This window comes from Scyliorhinus torazame, chromosome 30 (genome assembly GCF_047496885.1).
Source record: "Scyliorhinus torazame isolate Kashiwa2021f chromosome 30, sScyTor2.1, whole genome shotgun sequence".
NCBI classification, from domain to species: Eukaryota; Metazoa; Chordata; class Chondrichthyes; order Carcharhiniformes; family Scyliorhinidae; genus Scyliorhinus; species Scyliorhinus torazame.
Window position 1 is genome coordinate 10365559 of NC_092736.1, and position 11134 is coordinate 10376692.

An 11134-nucleotide genomic window follows, 5' to 3' on the forward strand; every position below is an offset into this window, starting at 1 on the left:
ATCATCAGTTTGTAGTGACTACTGGATTGGACTGTAACTTGTTGGCCCAAGATTTACTCTGTATCTTCCAGCTACAGCTAGAGTGCGGAGACGAAGGGGTAATGGTTCAATCATGGAGGATGAGACAACAGTGCTATATTTCTATCACCCCCCAGTGGTGGACATTAGACATTGAACATTCACTGCATCACGGCATCACGTTACCCTGGCCTATGACAGAACCAGACAAAACAGGGAGTTGGAGGACAAATACCGGCCATTAATTGGGACCGAATGGCCAGTCAAAGTTACAGCCACAGTCACGGGAAAAGAAGGTACAGCCGATTTTGTTACAATACCACCACATTTATGGCCACAGTCAGCTTCGGTAAGCCCTCATATTACACGTCAGGTCCACGACCAGTACCATGCCAGGGATCTGGGGCCTATGGTAAGGAGGGCAGTGGATCATTCAGGAGCCAGGATCGAACTTGGGACCTCAGCGCCGTGAGGCAGCTGTGCTAACCACAAGGCCACCGTGCTGCCCTCGACCCCCATATCCTGAGAATGTGTTTTAGATTTCATTTTAGATTCCCCGACCAGTGGAATCCAACCTCAGTGGCCACCCTATCAAGTCCTTTCAGCATTTTGTACGTTTCAATTCGATTGTCTCATGTTCTTCTGAAATACAGAGAATATAAACTCAATTACTTAACCTCACATCATAGGACAAACCGTTCAATCCCAGGACCAATCTAGTGAACATTTGCTGTACCGTCTCCAATGCAAGTCACCCTTTCTTAAACATGAAGACCAAAACTGCACACAGTACTTAGATGTGATATCGCCAAAATCCTATACTATTGGAGTAACACTTCTTTAGCCCTGTACTCCAATCCCTTTGCAATAAAGGCCAATTACTTGCTACATTTGCATGCCAACTTTCTGCATTCCTTGGACAAGCACACCCAAATCTCTTTCAACATCAACAATTATAAGTTTCACATCTTTTTCAAAAATTCTGTTTTTCAATCCTTACAATCAAAGTGAATAACTTCACGCCTCCCTACATTATACTTTATCTGCCATCTTGTTGCCCACTCATTTAACCTGTCTATATCTCCTTGAAGTGTCCCTGTGCCCTCCCCACAGCTTACCTTTCCACCTAGCTTTGCATTATCAGCAAACCTTGTTACATCATTCTGTCGCTTCATCAAAGTCATTAATATAGATTGTAAATAGCTGAGGTCCTAGGACTGACCTTTGTTGTGGAGTGGCGACAGGAATAATCCAGGAATTACTAGCTATGGAAATAGACAAGCACCCGACCTTTGCCACATATCACTATTCGCTTCCTGCCAACTTGAAAGAGCCCCATTTAAGCCCACTCTCTGTTTTCTATCCATTAACCAATCCTCTATCCCCAACTCCTAAAGCCCTTGTCTGGCCTATTAAACCTTTTGAATGGCACCTTATTGAATGACTTTTGGAAATCTAGGTACACGGCATCTGCCTCAATTCCAGTTCTCTTACAGCACCGAGTGATGCACTAAGGCAGACTTTGTCTGTTGCCACAGCTACCAATTCCTGGATTATACCTGCTGCCAGCTTGAGGGGGAGTGACTCAACATCAAGCATGGTTGATCAGGTGTCTCTCCTGTTCTTACCGCCTGCCATTAACGTGTTGGAAGTATCTTAAGGTTGACACACTCAACTTGTTTGACTGCATTATAAATGCACCTCCCTTGGCCATCGAGCCCAAGGGTGGGACCTGAACCAAGAACTTCTGGCTCAGAGGCAGGAATGCCACAAGGCCTCCTTATGCTACATCTACTGGCTCCCCATTATCCACCCTACTCATTACTTCCTCGCAAAACCCAAAAATGTGTCTAAAAGCATCAATCATGATTTCATTAAATTGTCGAGCAGAACTTTTGGGGCTAAATGGCCTTCTGTTTCTATTAGCACTACAAACAACCCCCGAGCCTGTGGAGCAGAATAAAGGAAAGAAATTCACCCAGGCTCCCAATCCTCAATGTTAGCTAGTAACTCCAGCTGGGAAATGATGTGTATGTGCGTAGATTAGGGAGAAACCGGATGCACAGTGGAATGGCTCACTGTCTAGGATCAGGCAAGAATGGTTGAGGTGCTACAAAGTAGCTGGTAGCCTTGGAAACCTTCACTTTCAGGAGAGAAGGGGAAGAGGGAAATGGGGGAAAACCAGGCTGCAAATATCCCTTAACAAATAAAAACAATGACCTGCACTGTGTCATTTCACCAGAATGAGTTACCAACCTTTTTTTTTCCACCAAACTGACCACCCAGAGGAGTGCACATCAGATTTTTAAAAATTAATTCACGGGATGCCATTGGCAAAGCCAACATTTATTGGCCAACCCTAATTGCCCTTTAACTGAATGGCTTGGCTGGGCCATTTCTGAGGACATTTAAGAGTCAACTACATTGCTGTGGGTCTGGAGTCACATGTAGGCCAGACTGGGTAAGGTCGGCAGATTTCCTTCCCTAAAGGACATTAGTGAATCAGATGGGTTTTTACAACAATCGACAATAATTCTCATCAGACTCATAATTCCAGATTTTTATTGGATTCAAGTTCCACCATCTGCCCTGGTGGGATTCGAACTCGGGTCCCCAGAGCATTACCCTGGCTCTCTGGATTACTAGTCCAATGACAATACCATTACACCACTGCCTCCCTAGATCCTGTATCCACCCACCCTAATGCAAAATTGCGAGGCAATCTGATAGGGTTTCCCACTGCATTTAAACTGATCTGTAACAACAACCCCCCAAACTACAGCGCTGTAGCCCTACCGAATATGGATGTCGGATTGACCCCTTTCAGAAGGTGGTCTTCCTATCAATCTGGCAAAGAAAGGCAGGTCCAGGTTCAGAAGCCTATTTGTCGCCGTGCCCACCCAAAGCAAGCAAACCTGACTGCGCTAACGCTCGAACCGGACACTGAACTGGAATCCCCTAAAGAGGCAAAAGTGCGATTAAAACGCCACAATCCCCCAGGCAAAAAAACCTAACCACTATTCTGTGGGTTTGAAGTCTCAGCTCGTCATCTGACTAACAGCCTCACAGTCAGGGGTCTGTGGCCCGCACTGCTGCCAATTCTATACCATCACCAATAGGAATGGCCCATCTCTGCCTGCCTGTGTCATTGTGTGACTTCGACGCCACTGGAAAAGTGAATTATCCAGCATCGGGTTTCAGCCCACCAACCTCCGTGTAGGAATACCTGAATTGGACCTTGATTCCGGACTCTGGAACCCACGCAAACCAACATTTATTTTCTTGGTGGTCTCGTATGAATGGAGAGGCGGGCGGGGGGCAGGGGGGGGGGAGTATGGGCATGTAGCAGATCCTCTTTTCACGTTTCTGGTGTGTGCAAATAAACCCTTTGAGATCATCCCTATCTGGAGTTTGCTGTGGGATTAAGAATACAAAACTGGATTGCACCAATGCCATGGAGTTGGGAAGTTCGCCGTAACTATATAAAGAGAGAAGCAAATCAGAACATCTTTCTGTTTATGGATGGGTGGTGAGATGAGAGATTAATGCTGTTTAAGTTAGCCCCTCTCCGGTCTGAAACAGCGCTATATAAATGCGGGTGGTTGTTAACTTGGATGGTGTTCACCTTGCTTCAAGTGAATCCCACACTCACCTCTGAGTCAGCAGATTGGCTACAAGTTTCGCTCAAGAAACCAGAGCACGAAGCCTAGACTGACACCTTAGTGCAATACCGAGGGAGTGCTGCAATGTCAGGGGTGCCGTTTCCCAGATGAGATGTTGAACTGATGCTCCGTCTGTCCTTGCAGCTGGGTGTAAAAGACCCCATGACACTATTCTTGGACAAAGATGTCCTGGTTTATATCTACCCCTCGACTGACACTTAAAAAGCATAGATGATCAAGTTATTATCACATCGCACTCTCCGATCAGCTTTAAACCAGGAAATGCAACGTGAAAGGAGATTCAAGAGGCACCAGTAAGTGTAGAGATATGATCGTTTGTATAAAATTGAGGATTGTGTTGCTAAGTGGGATGATTACACTTCCCCACTTGAGCTTAAGTGCTCCAAGCTTACTAATGGCAGAATCACAATCAGTCTCTTTATATAACTTTCACTGGTGTAGAACTATCAACGTATAACAAAACAGTTACTTATGAATACTGTGAGTGGTGCCATTAAATGTTAATCTTTTATTAATTTTGTAGCATAGTGTAGCTCGGCTATTAGCCTGTGTTTTTACTGCTTAAGTTGGAGAAAGCTTGACTGAACTATTACAGACAATTACTGGAACATTAGCAATATGTATAGAGTGCTGACTTCCTCCCAAAGGGTTCATCGAATCTCCTTAGTATTTTAAAGTTTCTATCCCTGTGAAGCCATTGTAAAATGTCAGACTTGGCTTGCTGTTTATTCAGTTCTTCTCCTCCACTTTCTCCCTTTCTGTCTCGCAGGTGCTAACTCATTCAGAAGAAATTCTATAGAAACCAATGCCTCGGATTAAGGGACCTCTGTACACGCATGAGCCTCGCCTTTGAAGGGTCGGCCATTATTTTTATTTGGATTGGATTGGATTTGTTTATTGTCAGGTGTACCGAGGTACAGTGAAAAGTATTTTTCTGCGAGCAGCTCAAACAGATCATTACGTACATGAAAATAAAAGAAAATAAAAAGAAAATACATAATAGGGCAACACAAGGTACACAATGTAAATACATAGACACCGTCATCGGGTGAAGCATACAAGAGTATAGTATTAATCGGGTCAGACCATAAGAGGGGCGTTTAGGAGTCTGGTAATAGCGGGGAAGAAGCTGTGTTTGAGTCTGTTCGTGCGTGTTCTCAGACTTTTGTATCTCCTGCCCAATGGAAGAAGTTGGAAGAGTGAGTAAGCCAGGTGGGAGGGGTCTTTGATTATGTTGTCCGCTTTCCCAAGGCAGCGGGAGGTAGTAGACGGAGTCAATGGATGGGAGGCAGGTTCGGTCTAGGGGTGAGCAGTTGCCATACCAGGCCGTGACGCAGCCAGATAGGATGCTTTCTATGGTGCATCTGTAAAAGTTGGTAAGAGTCAGTGTGGACATGCCGAATTTCCTTAGTCTCCTGAGGAAGTATAGGCGCTGTTGTGCTTTCTTAGTGGTAGTGTCGACATGGGTGGACCAGGACAGATTTTTGGTGATGTGCGCCCCTCGGAATTTGAAGCTGTCAACTATCTCTACCTCGGCCCCCTTGATGTAGACATAGGTGTACAGTACTTTGCTTCCTGAAGCCAATGACCAACTCTTCAGTTTTGCTGGCATTGAGCGATAGATTGTTGTTGTTGCACCACTGCACTAGGTTCCCTATCTCCCTCCTGTATTCTGACTCATCGTTGTTCGAGATCCGATTGACTACCAGAGAGAATCACAGTCAAGTGTAGTCCTGCCCATTTGATTGCACAAAATATGTAAGAGTTAGGATGTTCCAGTACAGTTACAACTGCAATGTGAAACTTGCTGAGGTGTGTAGCAGGGACTGGTTTAGCTCAGCGGGCTAGACAGCTGGTTTGTGATGCAGAACAAGGCCAGCAGCGCGGGTTCAATTCCCGTACCAGTTGAGAATTCTGAATTCTCCCTCTGTGTACCTGAACAGGCGCCGGAATGTGGCGACTTGGGGTTTTTCACAGTAACTTCACTGCAGTGTTAATGTAAGCCTACTTGTGACAATAAAGATAATTTCTTTCTTTTTCTTTCCATCCACAAATCCAACTCGACCAATTACTGCCTCATCAGTCTACACTCAATCTTCAGCAAATCTTGTCTATAGAGCTATCAAGCAGCACTTACTCAGCAATAATCCGATCACTGACGTGCAGTTTGGGTTCCACCAGGACCAGTCAGCTCTTGACCTCATGGTAGCCTTGGTCCAAACATGAAGAGGGTCAGGTGAGTACGGACTGCTCTTCACACCAAGGCAGCATTTGACCCAGGTTTTAAAGAAGCCCTGGCAAAAATGGCGTGAGTGGGAATCAAGGGGGGAAAAAACTCTCCTATGGCTGGAATCATACCTTTTTCAAAAATGTAGAGTACCCAATTCTTTTCTTTTTTTCTAATTAAGGAGCAATTTAACAAGGCCAATGCACCTACCCAGCACATCTTTTGGGTTGTGGGGGTGAGACCCACGCAGATACGGGGAGAATGTGTAATCTCCACCCGGGGCTGGGATCGATCCCGGGTCCGAGGCGCCATGAGGCAGCGGTGCTAACCACTGCGCCACCACGCCGCCCTCGACTGGAGTCATACCTAACATAAAGGAAAATGGGTTGTTGAATGCCAATCATCTCAGCCACAGGGCATCACTGTAAGGGTTCCGTACCTGAGGACCAACCATCTTTAATTGCTTCATCAATGACCTTCCCTCAAAATGAGGTCAGCACTTGGGGATGGTTGCTGTTGATTACACTGTGTTCAGTACCATTCTCCACTGCAGTGTTCTGAGCCTTGCACACAGCAAGACTGGGTCGACATTCAGGTTTGGGGTGATAGGTGCCATGTGAGCTCCAACCAAACCGCAGCCATGTTAATAACTTAATCTCTTCTCGGTAATATTGGTTGTCGGATAAATATTGGCCAGGATACTAGGTAAATTGTACCTCCTTCCTCTTATAAAGGTTTTGTCTTACTTGAGAGGCAGAACGGGCCTCAGGTTAACATTTTGTGCAACGTTCGCAGTCCAAATCTCTGGAGTGGGGCTTGAACCTTCTCACTCGGAGTAAAAGTGCCTCCCATGCAGCCAAAACTGGACGCCAGACTCTAATGACAGTGTTCTGCTAAATTTCTTATTAACACAAGCAGTCATTATTGTTTGGGCAATTTGGAATGAAGTGTTGAATGATTAATGTCAGTTTTGTTTAACAACAGAGCACCAAGGAAAGGATCTTCTTGGATAATGAACATTATTTTCCAGAGGTAAGTGTTTCATTTCTCAATGAACCTCAAACCCAAAAGCTTGTGGATGTTTATCAGTCTCCCCAGTGAAGTACCCTTGAGTGGCCCTTCCATTACCATAAGCAGTACGTGGTTTTGGACATTCTCATCAGAGGTTTGGCAGTGAACGAGGAAAGTAATGGATGGTTCAGCTGTCTCTTGTAAAGTGTCTAATTTGGCTCAATTTGAGATTGATTGTATCAGCTCCCTTCCTCTTCTCCTTGGGTTTAAATTTTGTCTGTATTCATTCACAGGATGTGGCCGTTGCTGGCTAGGTCAGCATTTATTACCCATCCCTAATTGTCCTCTAGAAGGTGGTGGTGAGCTGCCTTCTTGAACCACTGCAGTCCCTGTGTTGTAGGTACGCCCACAGTGCTGTCAGGGAGGGATTTTGACCCAGCGACAGCGATATATTTCTCGGGCAGGATAGCGTGTGACTTGGAGTGTTACCTCCAGGTGATGGTGTTCACATGAGTCAAGTTCCTTTGTCCTTCTAGATGGTAGTGGACATGGGTTTGGAAGGTGCTTCCGAAGAAGCCTTGATGAGTTCCTGCAGTCCATCTTGTAGATGGTACAGACGGCTGCTACTGTGCTTTCGTGGTGGGGGGAATGAATGTTTGTGGAAGGGATGCCAATCAAGGGGGTTGCTTTATCCAAGATGGTGTTGAGCTTCTTGAGAGTTGTTGGAAGCTGCACTCATCCAGGCAAGTGGAGAGTATTCCATCACACTCCTAGTAGATGGTGAACAGGCTTTGGGGAGTCAGGAGATGAGATATTTGCCACTAGATTACCAGTCTTTCATCTCCTCTTATAGCCACAATATTTATGTGGCTGGTCCAGTTCAGTTTGTGGTCAAAGATTGTTGATATTGGGAGATTCAGCAATGGTAATGCCATTGAATGTTAAAGAGCAACAATGGTTAGATTTTCTCTTATTGGTGATGGTCATTGTTTGGCACTTGTGTGGCGCAAATGTTACTTGCCACTTGTCAGCCAGGTCTGAATATTGTCCAGGTCTTATAATATTTGGACATGGACATAATGAATATCTGAGAAGTTGCGAATGGTGCAGTCATCAATGAACATCCCCACTTCTGATCTTATGATGGAAGGGAGGTCATTGATGAAGCAGCTGAAGATGGTTGGTCCTAGGACACTACCCTGAGGAATGTCCTGGAGCTGAGATGATTGACCTTGAACAACCGCCACAACCATCTTCCTTTGCGTTAGGTATGACTCTGACCAGCGGAGGGTGTTCCCCTAATTTTATACTTGGTCAAATGCTGCCTTGATGTCAAAGACAGGGACTCTCACCTCACCTCAGTGTCAGCTCTTTTGTCCATGTTTGAACCAAGGCTGTAATGAGGTCAGGAGCTGAATAACCCTTGCGAAGCCCAATCTGAGTATCAGCGAGCAGGTTATTCCTAAACAAGTTTTGCTTGATAGAACTGTTGATGACCCTTTCCATCACTTTTGTTTTGGGAACAGGGCACACCTGGGCAATTTTCCACACTGTGGGTAGATGCCAGTGTTGTAGCTGCATTGGCACAGCTTTGCAAGAGGTGCGGCAAGTTCCAAAATCCCTCCAAAACTCCATCGCTCCCTATCCAATAACCTCCTCCAGCCCTACAACCCAACCCACCCTCATCTGTTTGTGTTCCATGTCCTTGTTTCCATCCTTCTGTGTTATCACCTTCCCTCTTTTCAAGGTCATGCCTTTAGCTAGCGAGGTTCCACTCTCTGGAATCCACGCCTTAAACCTTCGGCGTCTTCATCTCCTTCTCCTCTCGCAAGGCCCTCTTTGAAAACACTTCTGCCACAACTCTTACTTAATTAATCCATCCTTGGCTGGTGTGACTCCTTCAAATAACTTGGTATGTTTTCTATATTTAAAGCATTGTCAAAATGGAGATGGTTGTAATCAGTGACTAGCTAAGAGGACATTTGTGGGAGAAGCAATTGGGTTAAGTACAGCATAAGCTGACTGGGCCGAACATCTTGGTTCTGTGGTGTATATAATATGTACTCAGGACTACAGGCGAAAAATCACCAGGATTCCAATCCTTGATCACTAGCCATTAATTCTGGCCAGAAAGGCTGGACATCGATTGAGAATAGGATTAGGTTTAGCTGTGATAATAATAATCTTTATTAGTGTCACAAGCAGGCTTGCATTAACACTGCAATGAAGTTACTGCGAAAATCCCCTAGTCGCCACACTCCGATGCCTGTTCGGATACACTGAGGGAGAATTCAGAATGTCCAATTCACCCAACAAGCATGTCTTCCGGGACTTGTGGGAGGAAACTGGAGCACCCGGAGGAAACCCACGCAGACACAGGGAGAACGTGCAGACTCCGCAGACAGTGACCCAAGCCGGGAATTGAACCTGGGACCCTGGCGCTGTGAAGCAACAGTGCTAACCACTGTGCTACCGTCAAATAGTCTGATGTTTGCTTGCTAGCTCTTAGCTGAAGAATCGTTACTTGGTGAGGGTCTGGAGGGACATTGCAAGCTTTATGTCAACGTATGTCATGAAAGTGGAGACCGAAAGAAACAGAAAGAGAATTGACAAAATTGCTTTAATCAATTAAAAAGGTTGACTTTTTTAAAAAAGAGATTTAATAATATTATCCACAGTTGCTCATTGCAATATAAATTCCTTTTTTTAATTACAGAATTTCGATCTTATAAATGAAGCATTTCAGAGTTTCAAACGCAGGGCTGGGTGTACTGCATTTTAGTTCACATGCAGGTTCATCAATGTTCCCACAATTAAATCACCTTGATAACAGCTCTTTGACAATTGGAGAACAATGCAACTAGGTAGCAGTGAAGCCGTGCTGGGAACAGTCCTTAGCATACTGCTCCTCGTCCTGCCCGTGTTTAAATGCACTGTATTTTCCTCCTCCCTATCGCATCAGCATTGTCCCCAGAGAACTATTGAGCTTAGTGTTCAGCGGATGGTATACATAATTCAAACACTCTTCCCCTTCATGTCCATTAATTGAACTTCCTTTTAACGAGACAGTGTGATTTTTATTATTCACCCTCTCAGACTATCTCTCAGTTTATGTCTAGAGCTGCGAGACATCAAAGATGTACTTTTCCAAATTAAAAAAAAATATTATCTTTACTATTGATGTTTCTTTCAATGAATGTATTTTCCCCCAATGTTCTCTTATTCAGCACATCCCAAAAACCACCCACCCGCTCCTCACCACCCGCTCCTCACCACCCGCTCCTCACCACCCGCTCCTCACCACCCGCTCCTCACCACCCGCTCCTCACCACCCGCTCCTCACCACCCGCTCCTCACCACCCGCTCCTCACCACCCGCTCCTCACCACCCGCTCCTCACCACCCGCTCCTCACCACCCGCTCCTCACCACCCGCTCCTCACCACCCGCTCCTCACCACCCGCTCCTCACCACCCGCTCCTCACCACCCGCTCCTCACCACCCGCTCCTCACCACCCGCTCCTCACCACCCGCTCCTCACCACCCGCTCCTCACCACCCGCTCCTCACCACCCGCTCCTCACCACCCGCTCCTCACCACCCGCTCCTCACCACCCGCTCCTCACCACCCGCTCCTCACCACCCGCTCCTCACCACCCGCTCCTCACCACCCGCTCCTCACCACCCGCTCCTCACCACCCGCTCCTCCCCACCCGCTCCTCCCCACCCGCTCCTCCCCACCCGCTCCTCCCCACCCGCTCCTCCCCACCCGCTCCTCCCCACCCGCTCCTCCCCACCCGCTCCTCCCCACCCGCTCCTCCCCACCCGCTCCTCCCCACCCGCTCCTCCCCACCCGCTCCTCCCCACCCGCTCCTCCCCACCCGCTCCTCCCCACCCGCTCCTCCCCACCCGCTCCTCCCCACCCGCTCCTCCCCACCCGCTCCTCCCCACCCGCTCCTCCCCACCCGCTCCTCCCCACCCGCTCCTCCCCACCCGCTCCTCCCCACCCGCTCCTCCCCACCCGCTCCTCCCCACCCGCTCCTCCCCACCCGCTCTTCCCCACCCGCTCTTCCCCACCCGCTCTTCCCCACCCGCTCTTCCCCACCCGCTCTTCCCCAACCTCTCTTCACCATCCGCTCCTCACCATCCGCTCCTCACCATCCGCTCCTCACCATCCGCTCCTCACCATCCGCTCCTC